Below are 14,811 nucleotides of genomic sequence, written 5' to 3'. Positions count from 1 at the left end.
GCAAATAGTCAGCACACCGATTAGCCATGAAAGCACGCAAGGGTCGACATGCGCGTCGAGCATAATCACAATACACCTGCAAGAGGAACAAGCAAACCAAACAAGCAGATATAAAGTAATAGAGACGTGTCTCCAGGATGAGAACACGAGGCAAGCGAATGAAATCGTGTCCCGCAAGTAAAGCGGAACACTCATAGAATAAGCATCGATCGGTGACTATCCAAAAGCCTTGCACACTAGCACACAAGTTAGAGATAACAAACATCGCAATCGAAATTGCGTTATTGAATTATAAGCTAAACCAGAAATGGATAACGGAATAAAGGATGAAAATGTAGCGAAAGCAAACAAGAAGAAACATGAGATAATATTCAAGAACAAATCAAATATGTATACCGAAACTACGAAAGTCAAAACAAGTATTTACACGCACAACGATACACCGAAACGGCGAAACCGGGTAAAAATGATAAAAAACTAAACTTGTCGGAATTAAACCAAAATTTTATGGTAAGCTAGAAACGTGCCAAAGAACTCAAATATGCGGTCGGAATTTATTAAATCGGCTCGGAAGCACGATTTCCGAAACGGGACAGTAGCGAAAACGATAAAAAAAGTCGTCCGAAACTGAAAATAAACCTCACCAACAGCTCCGAAAATATTATTCCACTCAAGAAACATTATTCACATTCGCGAAAAGTCCACACGGTTCAAGAGTTATGACATTTTGAAGTAAAGCCGACACACCGCGCGCGTTATGGAAAAATTCGGAAAGAAAGCAAATAGCATGGTATAGCAGCAAGTTCCAGCACTTAGAGGCATTTATTAACACACAAGAAAGCTCTACTATCACTTGGAAACAAACAACAAACAAAACCTCAAAGCCTAGGCACAATTGCAACAAAACTCAAGTTCATGAATTGTGGAAAGTGAAGTGTAGTGTGGGATATCAAGTAAATTGGCTGCACTATAATAGTGTTAAAACAGTCTCAAAATACCTATAAAACATGTTCAATCTCATTGCCAAAACTCATGGTGATTCACATCAAAGAGCATACATTTGCAAGTGGAATTTAGTGCATAAACTCAAATAATCAAGTGGTAATTGGGGTGTCAAATTGGCTGCACTATAATGGTATAAAAACCAGTCCCGAAATGCTCAAGAAACACACATAAACTCAATGCGAAGTCTCACATAAATTGGCAAAAGATGACATACATTTACAATTGAAAATTGAACATGAAAGCATTGTTTTAAGTGGTAGAAACAACTCAAATACAACCAAAATCAACTCATTTTTTATGAAACATTTTCTATATGGTAAAGCTCAAGAGTCAAAACAAATATTGAATTATCATGAACCATGAAACAAGTGTCAACCAAACTATTTTCTACCACATTTTTAACAATCAACAAAGCCAAGCACTATGAACAAGAAAAAATATCACCCAACATCTCTTTTATGCAACATATTTAACAACAACAAGCTCTAACAATTAGCACCACATGTTATCAAGTGTTATCCATCAAATTCAACAATTAGTACTCAACAACTCAAGTAAGCAAGAACCAAAATCCACCATTTCATTCAAATATCATGCTAACAATATCAAATAACACCACAAAAATTTCCAGCATTTAGACACTTGAATTAACATGGTTTCTATGCAAATATCATGTCCAACAACAACACTTTAACACCAATAATTTCCAGCATTAATACCACATTGAATTAGCATCAAAATATCATCAAAACAACACTAAAACATCACCAGAATTTCCAGCAACTATGTGTTCATATAACCATATTTTTATGACTTTTTTGAGGTTCTAAATCCACATCAAGACACCATAAACTTCCAGCAACAATTCACATATTTAAATGATATTATAAAGTCACAAAATCAACATAAAACCATGATTTAGCATCCTCAATTAGCAACCACAATAACACCATTCAATATACTACCAATTATAGTCAAAATCACCTCTCACACTCAATTCAACAAACATGTTATGTGCTAATTTTGAATTTATGAACATTGCACATACATCATCAACAACAATTAACAATCCTACTTCAACAATTTCCAAGAACAAGATATCATGATCTAAGTGCAAGAAATTACCGAATCAATGGACGAAGTGCGATGCGATGTCGAAACTACCACTACCGCTAGTAACGCGACGGGAAGGAGAAGAGATCGCAAACGTCGCGATCACGATCCGAGGGAGGCGCGACGTGCACGGTGGCCGGAGAGAGGTGCGGCGGTGGTCCGTTACGGTCGGAGGGAGGTGCGGCTGATTGGAGAAGAAGAGGAGAGTTGATCTTGTGGAGTTTTTGGCAATTTGTGTGCTATGTGTTCTTGAGAATCTTCATCATGTTCTTGAGCTTTTTATTACAATTCTGTGTTTTGATTCTAGAGAGAGAAGGGAGAGAAAATTGGATTTTTGTTTGTGAGATTTTTGGTGAAAGTGGAATTATGAGAGAAAAAGAGGGAAAAAAGTATATATAGTTTAAATGGTGAAACGTCAAAAATGCCCCCGACGTATCTCTTTTTTGCTCGTTTTCGGGGAAACGTGAATCGGTGCGAAATTCGGAAATAAAATGAACATCACTGCGAAGGTGACCAAATTTGTGACTCGTAGCCGCGAGAATCGTCTCAAACCGACAAACGGTGAGAAAATTATGCGCGTTTGAATGACGAGAAAAATCGGTTCATCTGGTGCGACTGTGAAGAATGTTTGTGCGTACCGCTCAAAGAACGTGATAAAACTCAAACTTCGGCTCGAAATCTGACTTAGCACGTGTGACGAAGAATCGAAGATAACGAAATTTCCGAGTGAATGCCGCCAGAATGGACCTCATACGATAAAAATCGAAGAAGTTATGAATTTTCAAACTCGCCGCGACATACCCGAAAGCACACTTTTCACTGAAAAATCAAGGCGTTCTTCGAAATGCTGGGAATTTTTGGTGCATAATTGGCCTTCGGTCCGAACATATGAAATCTTGGTAATGATGACACGGAGCTCCAGTTAAATTTTCAAGCGAATCCGACGAGCGGATTGTGAGATATGAATTTTTTATTGTCCGAAAACCCTACATTCAGCACCGTTTTTTACCGCGAAACTTCAAGTAATTTGCAAATCTGACAACCTTCCTCAAAGAATTGGCTTCCGATCCGAACATGAAAGTTGTAGATATCGTCGAAACAGTGGAGACAGCGCGGGAACTTAACTCATATCACCTTCCAAATAGTATTTGTGAATTTTCTCGTACTTTCACTGTTTTAAACCATTCTTCACACTTTACTACCTTAACATCTCAAGAACTCTTTATTATTTTTCTTCCGTTTTTGAATGACGAAATAAATGTCATTATTAACTTATAGCTCAAATAAAGAGGGCAAATTTTGGGGTGCAACAAAACCCCGCGGAAAATTAACATTAAAATCAGAGTAAAACATGAAGAAGGGTATTACAACGCCAACAAAATAAACAAATATTCATGTCATGCCACAAAGGAACGATAAACCAAAAATTATTCAGGTAGCATGTTAACACAACGGAATATTCTTAACAACTGAATAATCAAACATCTGGAGTCGAAGACTCATAATTCAACTGTAAACCATAACAAAACGGAAGTCTATCAGCCAATTCTAAAATAGCGTTCCCGGTGTTACACGACCAGAGCATGACACAGACCCAACTGACTCTAACGAACTACTTAACGAGCTAATCCTCACCAAGTACACAAGCTACTCCTCAATCTGAAAAATAACAATAGTAAGGGTGAGTTTCATTCGCATTAACAAATGTTATAGGAATATAAACAATACAACTTTATCCATACATTATTCACCCAAATCAATTATATTCAGATAATGTAGCAACATTCGTCAATTACAGTCATTCATACCAAAATACACACAAATCATAACATTGGACAACTTCCATTCATGTTACAATTATACACAACAACCTAATGCAATGCAACTAAATGCATGTGGTACCAAACATGGGATAACCCATCTCACCGATCCACCACCATAAAGATTCGGCTACTTCTCTCACCAATTCCACACAATGGGAATTAGCTACCGCTGTCCCACCACCATAAGGGATACAGCCCACAATATGATTATGAAATGCATGCATCACATACCGCATGCTAATCATCAACACCAAACAACTGAACAATCATAATCATCAACCGATGCAATAACAATATAAGCCACCACAACCAATTAAATCAAGTGTTTTAAATTAAATTCGAGTCACAACTCAAAACACTATTTTATTGCATAAATCACTTAATTAGCTTCATTGTGCTCGAAACGGCACATCAAACGGACTAACAGTTAAAAAGTTATACAGCGTTAAACTTTAAAGAAAATCCCAAACAGCAACAGCACGCGGCGCCAAGCTTGGTTCGCGGCGCGAACTGAGCGTTCCAAAAATCCTTGGCTCTCTGCCAAGCTATTCGTGGCGCAAACATCTACACGCGGCGCGAAGCGAGGAAAAAGTTACGCCTTCGCGACGCCAACACAGGTACGCGGCGCGACCTGTGCGTATCACAACATCCTAGCATTCTGCCCACCTGTTCGCGGCGCCAACTCTGTGCACGCGGCGCGAACCGGCGATTTCAGAAACCCTAACCTGCAGAAAACAGCATTCTATACCTCCCAAATGCTCCCAAATCATACCAGTACGAATTTCAAAAAAATAAACCACACATACGACATAAATTGCACGTTTACACATACTTCTAATCATGTTTAACATCATTATTCAACACCAATCATCATTCACAACCTAAATTGAATCAAGTTCTATAAACCTCAAACCCGACATACAATCCAATTCGGAATCCTAACATACAAATTCCATTGAATCATTCATACAACCCATAATAGAGGTTAATGAGAAGAATCCCCCCTTACCTCGATGTCGAATTCTTGGATGCCCTTGCTCTTCACACTTGCTCTTCTCCCAATTTCACGTTCATCTCTTTTCTTCTCCTTTTTGGTTCTCTTTTCACAAAATCCTCCTCTTTTCTATTTTATGAAAAAGATAACCTTGTTTTAGTAAAAGGCTTTGCAATTGACACACCCCCAATTGCTACTTGCGACACTGGCCCATTAGCCTCATCAATCCATATTTCTCAAATAATTCAATTAATTCTATTATTTAATAAAAAAATTAATTAAATTAAATAAAGAACTTTATGGGGTGTTACAACCCTCCCCCACTAGAAAAGTTTTCGTCCTCGAAAACATACCTTAGGCAAAGAGTTCCGGGTAGGAGTCCTTCATCTGGCTCTCCAATTCCCATGTAACATTTCCACCGGCAGGTCCTCCCCAAGCTACTCTGACCAACGTTATCTCCTTGCCACGCAATTGTTTCACCTTCCGATCTTCAATCCTCATAGGCAAAACTTCAACTGTCAGATTATCCTTTACCTGTACATCATCCACTTGGATCACATGCGACGGATCAACAATGTATTTCCTCAACTGCGACACATGGAATACATCATGCAGATTTGCAAGCGTCGGTGGCAACGCAATGCGATACGCCACATCTCCTACTCTTTCTGAAATCTGAAACGGACCAATAAAACGCGGAGTCAACTTTCTTGACTTTAGAGCTCGTCCGATACCAGTCATAGGAGTAACTCTCATAAACACGTGATCCCCTTCTTGAAACTCAAGTGTTCTCCGTCTCTTGTCATGATAACTCTTCTGACGACTTTGAGAGGCCTTCATCTTCTCCTGAATCATCTTAATCTTTTCCGTCGTTTCTTGAACAATCTCTGGTCCAATCACCGCACTTTCGCCTGATTCGTACAAACATAAAGGCGTCCTACACCTCCGACTATACAAAGCTTCAAACGGAGTCATACCAATACTCGAGTGAAAACTATTATTGTAGGTAAATTCGATCAAGGGTAGATAACTATCCCAAGTACCACCTTTTTCTAACACACAAGCACGCAACAAATCTTCTAGCGATTGAATAGTTCTTTCTGTCTGTCCATCCGTCTGCGGATGATAAGCAGAACTCAATCTCAGCTTAGTACCCAGAGCCTTCTGCAAACCTTCCCAAAATCTGGATGTAAACCTTGGATCTCTATCTGACACGATAGTCGAAGGAATACCATGTAAACTCACTATCTTCTCAATGTACAATTGAGCAAGCTTCTCCATCGGGTAATCCATCCTCATTGGTATAAAATGAGCAGACTTTGTCAACCTATCCACAATAACCCAAATGGCTTCATAGTTCTTCACCGTCCTCGGTGACGCACGCTCGCGAAATGTGAACAGAGTCGCCACCAATATATTTATTCCAAAGAGGGAAAGGAATATCAGAAAACCTAGAATAAAGAAAGGACGAGGTCTTTCGACCAGAGATAGGGTACGGGAGTCAGTTACGCGAGGGGAAGGTACTAGCACCCCTCACGCCCATCGTACTCGATGGTATCCACCTATGTTTGTTCTATTCTAAGGGTGTATAAATCTAAAGCTTAATTACTAAGGGAATGCATGCAAAAGAAAGAAAAGAAACACGGGGAAAATAAGGTTTATAAATAATTGTGCTCGCTTAGGCCCCGCGACCTAATGCCTACGTATCCTTTTTAGGAATCAGAGCGCCGTAGTTCGGCTCTTTAGTTTTTGTTTGTTTTTGTGTTTTTTAGTTGAACAGTTACATTCGCACTCCGCTGCTCGACCTCTGGAGTCTTAAGCTGGGAATGGAGCGGAAATAACATGTCCGATTAGGAGAAAGAATGCCCTGAAGGCAAGAGAAAGAATGCCTCGGAGGCAAGAGAGAGAAGAGAGAAAATTGGTTTGTGTTTTTTAGATGTAATTCCATGATGAACAAAACCCAATACAAGGTTTCACATCACTTCCTTACTTTGTTTAGGTCTGAGCCTTTATTAAGTGTTTTAGATGTTTTTGGTTGAGTATTTTTTAAGGGAATTTACTTTGCGATTCGAATCACATAAAAATGTATAATGATCGAGAAGCAGATTAGGGAATGAATCCCACTCACTTCTATCCCATTATGTAATGTTCGAGAAACAGATTAGGGAATGAATCCCACTCATTTCTATCCCATTAGTTAATGTTCGAGAAACAGATTAGGGAATGAATCCCACTCATTTCTCTCCCATTAAGTAGTGACCGAGAAACAGATTAGGGAATGAATCCCACTCATTTCTATGCCACTAAGTGATTGAGAAACAGATTAGGGAATGAATCCCACTCATTTCTCTATCACTTTCTTAATGTGATTCGTATCTCTATTTGTTAATGTTTTAATGTTGAAAGAGAAAAAGGAGAAGAAAACTAGCTTAAGATGAATAACTAGCCTAAGTGTTTAAAAGGAAATTTCTAGATCCTAATGTTATCATGGTTTCTACCTAAAGTTAGGAATTTAAGGAAAAAAGACTAAACCTAATAGTTATGGAGATTATAGGTCCTAAATGAGATTACACGCACAAGCAAAGATCAAAATTACAAGTAAAAATTACAAGTAAACAATGATACAAAAATAGTGCAAAAATGACTAAAAGAATGACTTGAAATATGGTACAAAACATGGAAGCAAATGATGCAAAATATAGTACCAAAAGTGAATTAAAGGACTATTATTTTTATTGATTTTTATATGACAAAGAACAAGAATTCTAATCAAGCAAAAGAATTAAAATACAAGCCTAAACTAATATTTTTTAGTGATTATTTTTCTATGTCACACATTTGTATTAAAGTCTAAAAGTTAATAGGAGAAAGATTAGTATTTTATCACCTAAAAGAAATTGGTAAAAAAAGACTAAGTAAACCTAAATTTATTAATTAAACAAAATGTGGATCAGGGGGGTGTGAACTGAGAATAGAGGTGTAATGAGCAGGGCGCAGGGCCCAGTGGTACTGGCCCAAATAGAGTTTTTATTGCAATTTTCTTATGTTAAAAAACAAGGTGAGAGTGATACATGGGCCTGGGGGTGTAGTTTTCGGCCCAATATGGTTTATTTTGTATTGATCCATAACATTCTTTGACCCAATTAAGTTTCAACAAAATTAATTAAAATAAAAAAAGAATGAAATAGAATTGGGATTAGGGTAAAACCTTGCGACGTTCCAGCTTACTCTTCTTCCCCTTCCTCTCTCAAACAGAAGCGGCGGTGGTCAGATCCACTCTTCGATGGCACTTCTTCCGCCGTGAACCGCGATACGAAACAAGCTTCGCTCACTCTTGTCTCTTCTCGCTTCAGCTATCTCTCTCTCGCTTGATTTTGATCCGATTCATCTCTCTTAATTCAAATTCGAATGGAGTTCGTCCGGCCCGAATACATCGTGACAAGCACGAAGAGAAACTCGGAGACTAGAGGTTCATATTTGATTTTGCATTATCGATCCTTGCTCTCCTTTTTGTAGCTTCAACGCGTTTTCCAAACTCTCGATGAGTGAGTTCTTGATGATGATGTTGGTTCTGCAGTGTTGTTGATGGATGCTGGTGCGTCGTTACTTGATGAAGATGATGATGATGATGCGAAGGTTTATTGTGGTGATTTCTTCAGTGGTTGAATCTTTGTTGTTGCAGTTGAAGGTTATGAAGATGAAGGCTCCTCTGATTATGGAGGGATATTGAAAGATGGTTAAGGTGTCTGAAGATTGAGTTGGGTGAAGAAAATGGTGAATGACTGAAGGTGAAGGAGAGTGATTGATGGGTGAAGTGTATGGAGATGAGAGAATGGTTGAAGAGATGGTGAAGAAAATGGTCGAGAGTTATGGAAGTGAAGGGAGTGATGAAGAATTGTGGAGAGGAAGAGTGGTAGAGAGGTGGTGAAGATGATGATTTCTGGAGAAAATGGTGGGGAAACTGAAAGAATGGATCAAGGCTCTGATTTATAGAGATTCTCAGGTTAGTTTTTCTTCTGACTTTTTCTCTTGTATCCAGTTGCAAAGTTGGTTATTGGATCTGTTATATTCTGTTAAAGGTTAGTTAAAAGATGGTTATAGGTGGTTACAATTCTGTTATAACTGTTGTAGGTTAGTGATTGGCAGTTACGAATTCTTTTTTGGTTGTTATTGTCGCTACCGCGAAAATTAACAGAGTCGCCACTAACATATTTATCCTGAAAAGGAAGGGAATGCCAGCAAACCACAAAACAAAACAACGGTCTCACGACCAGAGAAAAGGGTAAGGGAGTCGGTTACGCGAGGGGAAGGTGCTAGCACCCCTCGCGCCCATCGTACTCGATGGTATCCACGCTTGTGTCTAAAACTAAGGGTGTGTAACAAATCTACGCTAATCTGGACTAAAATGAATGCAGAATGTAGGGAAAAGAAAGTGTTATGCTCGCACGGGCCCTACCCCGCTGCCTACGTATCTGTTTTGCAGAATCAGAGCTACCGTAGCTCGGCTAACTAATTTCTGTTTGTTTTGTGTTTTTTAGGTGAACGAGTTACATTCACACTCCGCTGCTCGACCTTTGGAGACTTATGCTTGGGAATGGAGCGGAAATAACAAGCTCTTAAGAAAAGAAAATCAAAGAGTGTGGTTTGTGTTTTAAAGAATGCATGAGGAAGACCTAAGCTAAGGGGGAAAGCTTGCTACCTAATGTTATCATACAAAGGGTATCAGTCTAAACTAAACTAACAACCTACGAGAAAAAGGGGAAGCACACAATAATATCACACAAACGAGCATCCGCTCGTAAAGCAAACAAACCAACGGTACTGACCGAGTGGTAGAAAAGCGGTCCCGCCATAGCCAAGGGGAGCAGCTCAACCCAAGTCAACCAAGCATTAGACCTCGTGAAAATGATCGGGCCATAGACAAGAGGGCGGACCCCTCTCAGCAACCAAGCCGTCGCGGATCATAAAGGAAAACGGTGCGTGCGTACACCGAGCATCAACGTCGAGTGACATGAGCTATAGGAAAGGCGGGGGTCCGGCTGCATGAACCCTTTTCCTGACATACTCGATAACAAGATCTTGTGCAAGTTCGGAAGCGAGCAACGCGTAGCGTGCGCATACCAAACGGACTCGATGAGACTAGGCGGGGGTTGATTACTAACCCTTTCCGCATGCCTTCCATGAGGACTTAACGGAGTGCCATATAGGACTTATTACACCGTGACTCCCTGCCGCAAAGCACAAATGTAAACACACCAACAAAAACAGAGCCTCTTTCGAGGGCTTGGCCAGATGCATGTCTAGGTCCTACTTCTCATGTTAAAGGATGATGCGAGAAAGCGATAAAGTACAGAAAGAAGTAAAATGAAACGGAATCAATACCAAACGGATGATGATCCGTAAGCTAAAGCGAGGAGAGTGAGTAAACTAGGATCCCGCGAGCGAGCTAGCAAAAGCAACAGCAAACATGTCAGCACTCCGATTAAAATCCGCATAAGCAATCAAGAGTCGGCGCGATGAAAGTAAATCACGCGGCGACGTGTGCATCGGGCACAACGAATACCATACACCTACAAGGGAAACAGAAATCCGGACAAGCAAGTATAATGATAAAGGATGCGTGTAGAAACGCGAATCAGAGAGAGGATAAATGTCGTGTCCCGCAAATAAAGCGGAACACAAGAGCGGGCATCGACCAGAGCCTCCATGTTGCCTTGCATACTAGCACACACGTTAGAGATAACAAGACACCGCAATCGGAATTGCGTTATTGAATTATAAGCTAAACCGGAAATGGATAACGGAATAGAAAGTGAAAACATAACAAAAGCAAACAAGAAGAAACATGGGATAGTATTCAAAAGCAAATCAAATATGTACACTAAAACTACGAAAGTCAAAACAAGTATTTACATGCACAACGGTACACCAAAACGGCAAAACCGGGAAAAAACAGTGAAAACTAAACTCGTCAGAATTAAGCCAAAATTTTATGGTAAGCTAGAAACGTGCTAAAGAAGTCAAATATGCAATCAGAATTTTCAAAATCGGCTCGGAAGCACGACTTTCGGAACAGGGGCAGTAGCGAAAACGGTAAAAAAAGTCGGCCGAAACCGAAAATAAACTGTACAAATAGCTCCGAAAATATTATTACGTATGAAGAACATTATTCACATGCTCAAAACTCTTCCTAAATCAAAAGTTATGGCCAAATTGGTAAAGCTGACATACCGCACGTGTAAGTGTCGAAACCAAGCAAAACGCGATAAAAAGCAACACAGAAAATTTCCAGCAATCAAATACCGATTAATAGCACATGGAAACTACAGTTTATCATTTAGAAACCAGCCACAAACAATGCCAACAAGTTTTTGTTACAAATACTATGTTTTTTTTATGAATGATGGAAATGAAATGTAGGATAATGGTGAAATGAATCTTGCTGCATAATATTGTAGTTAAAACAGTCCCAAACCCCCCATAGAATTCATACTTAAACACAAGAGAATGAGCATGAGATGACACATAGGTGTGAGTGGAAAATTTGAGCCTAAAACATAGTTTTCAAGTGCTAAAACAAACAAGTATAATCAACACCAACTCACTTTTTATGAAAGGATTTTCAAATACTATTTACAAAATAAGCAACAACAAGCTCTCAATATCATTTGCAACATTTAAACACCAACACACATTTATAGGACAAGTGAATTAATCTCAACAAGAACTAGCATCAATGTTCATGAATCAAACAATAAAACTCTCAACAATTCACCACAACAAATATTGGTTCCTATCACCTTTAAGAGTCCTAGCCATGGAACTTGTAACAATCTAACAACTTGATTCATGAGCAAGTAGAAAGCACTATCATAGTCAAGACTTTTTCACACTTTCATGATTCAACCAACAAAGGAATACTACAATATCAACTCATCAAAAAAAAAAAAACTGCATTAGAAACTTATTATATCATAAAATTCTAGTCATTTTCTTGTGCAAACAAACACTACAAATGGCCATTAGTTTCCAGCAATTTTTATTCATCAATTAGAGACTCAAAATCATGTTTAGAACAACACTTAAGCATTATTTATTTCAATTTTGCCACAACCAATGTCTGACAACACAATTCAAGAATTTGCACCAAAACAAACTTTGTCCACATTTTATATCATACTATTAATCCTAAAAAGAAACTATGCTATCATGTAGGCAAAATTGAACAGTGAACAACTCATCTAACCGACACTTGAAACAAATCAACAACATACATGGAATTTTCCTGCATTTATTACATTCTAGCAAATTCTTATTGTTAACAAACAAAACAACAAGTGGAGTAAGCATTAACACTCATGAATCATTATTCAAACAACTCACATATCAACATTACTCATGGACTCTAATCAAGATCATGAACATCATCAATTCAACTTATCATCAATTAACAAGTTAATTCACGGTTTTACAATGAGCACTACCTATCTCCAATTTGATTCAAATTCTTAGCATACACAGTCACAACATTTGCACAATATCATCATCAAGAGAACAACACGTCAACATAAATCAAGCTACACATCGGCAAAATTGACATAACGCTATCTACTCTAATATTCATCATCATCGTCAATTCAATTTACATGAATCCAAGCGATCAATCAAATACTCACTTAAGCCAAGCAACAAGTTCTATTTGACATAATTCAACCATTAAAACAGAGTGGAAATGTTAACGCACTCACCGAACAGTCGTGTCGGAAGAGGGAAAACGCCGGTAATCCACGAACACTGAGGAGACACCGCCGAACAGGCCAATCAAAGGGAGTTTGTCACACAGAGAAAGCGCAATCGATCGGCGTCGCGTGGAGAAGATCAGCGTCGACACTCGGTAGCGTGTGTAGCTGCAAGTGCTTGTTGGAGGGAGATCCAAACGAGCAAGGGAGAACCAGAGATGAAAATGATCGGAGCCAAAGGAACTTCAAATTCTTGGTGACTTGTGATATGGATCCATGTGTTCTTGATGAGTTGATGAAAATTCTTGGAGTTTTTTTAGTAATTTGTGAGTTTTTGATTTTGAGAGAATTGAGAGAGAATGAGAGAAGGCGTTTGTGAATTTTGGGTGAATGAAAAATTATGAGAGAAAAAGAGGGAAAAAAGTATATATAGTTTAAATGGTGAAATGTCAAAAATGCCCCCGACGTATCTCTTTTTTGCTCATTTTCAGGGAAACGTGAATCGGTGCGAAATTCGGAAATAAAACGAACATCACTGTGAAGATGACCAAATTTGTGACTCGTAGCTGCGAGAATCGTCTCAATCCGACAAACGGTGAGGAAATTATGCGCGTTTGAATGACGAGAAAAATCGGTTCATCTGATGCGACTGTGCAAAATTTTGGGAGTACCGTTCAAAGAACGTGATAAAACTCAAACTTCGGCTCGAAATCTGACTTAGCACGTGTGACGAAGAATCGAAGATAACGAAATTTCCGAGTGAATTCCGCCAGAATGGACTTCATACGATAAAAATCGAAAAAGTTATGAATTTTCGAACTCGGCGCGACATACTCGAAAACACACTTTTTACCGAAAGAACGTGACGATCCTTAAAATTCTGGGAGTTTTCCGTGCATAATTGGCCCTCGGTCCGAACATATGAAATCTTGGTAATGATAGTATGGAGCTCCAGTTAAATTTTCAAGCGAATCCGACGAGCGGATTGTGAGATATGAATTTTTTATTGTCCGAAAACCCTACATTCAGCACCGTTTTTCACTGCGAAACCTCAAGTAATTTGCAAATCTGACAACCTCCCTCAAAGAATTGGCTTCCGAGCCGAACACCAAAGTTGTAGATATCGTCGAAACAATGGAGACTACGCGGGAACTTAACTCATTTCACTTTCCAAATGGGACTTGTGAATTTTCTCGTATTTACACTGTTTAAACCATTTTTCACACTTTACTACCTTAACATCTCAAGAACTCTTTATTATTTTTCTTCCGTTTTTGAATGACGAAATAAATGTCATTATTAACTTATAGCTCAAATAAAGAGGGCAAATTTTGGGGTGCAACAGCTGCCCCTATTCAAACTTCTTGAACCTGGCGAGTGAGAAACGAAAGTTTCGAACAGTTGAGGTGGAAGGAGATTGAATACCAGAATGAACTCGAAAATTTGCACTCTTGATCAATAGAAGATTCCGTCTTGTGATAAGAAGGAATGTACCACCCCGCAAGCAGGGAGAAAAAACTTCAATTGATCTGGATAATAAATATGCTCCAACTTGTGAAAAAGGAGGAACGGGCACCCACAGGCAGGGGAAAATACTTCAAATGATCTGGGCATCAAGAGAAGGAACATCTTGACTGATCTGAATATCAGACGTAGCAGATGTCTCCGAACATGCATCGGGATAGATGTCTTAGGTCGATCTGGGAATCGAAGGAGATACATCGGTTGATCTGAATATCAACGGGTAATAAGTATCTCTGATCTGGGAATCATGATCTGGGAATCTGGGCAGACATCTCTTCTGATGCAATTAAATCATCAGGTAGATATTCCTACTAACCTGGGAATTAGCGGCTAGCTCCTTCGTAAGACCACGGGGATCCGGAGGCGGTTCCTTCAACTGAACTGGTAATCAGGATAGGAACAATATCTCTTCCGAACTGTGTACGCCGGGGAAAGAATGCCTTTAAACTGATTTGGGCATGATGCCAGAAAATAAGTAGGACAATCTTCATCTGAATGAAAAAGTCAATCAGGCAAACATCTCCATCTGATCTGATGATATCAGTGGCTTGCTCCTTCGTAAGACCACGGGGATCCGGAGGCGGTTCCTTCAACTAATCTGAATCTGAATATT

This window comes from Vicia villosa, linkage group LG4 (assembly GCF_029867415.1).
Source record: "Vicia villosa cultivar HV-30 ecotype Madison, WI linkage group LG4, Vvil1.0, whole genome shotgun sequence".
In the NCBI taxonomy this organism is placed as follows: domain Eukaryota; kingdom Viridiplantae; phylum Streptophyta; class Magnoliopsida; order Fabales; family Fabaceae; genus Vicia; species Vicia villosa.
This window is presented reverse-complemented; position numbering follows the sequence as displayed.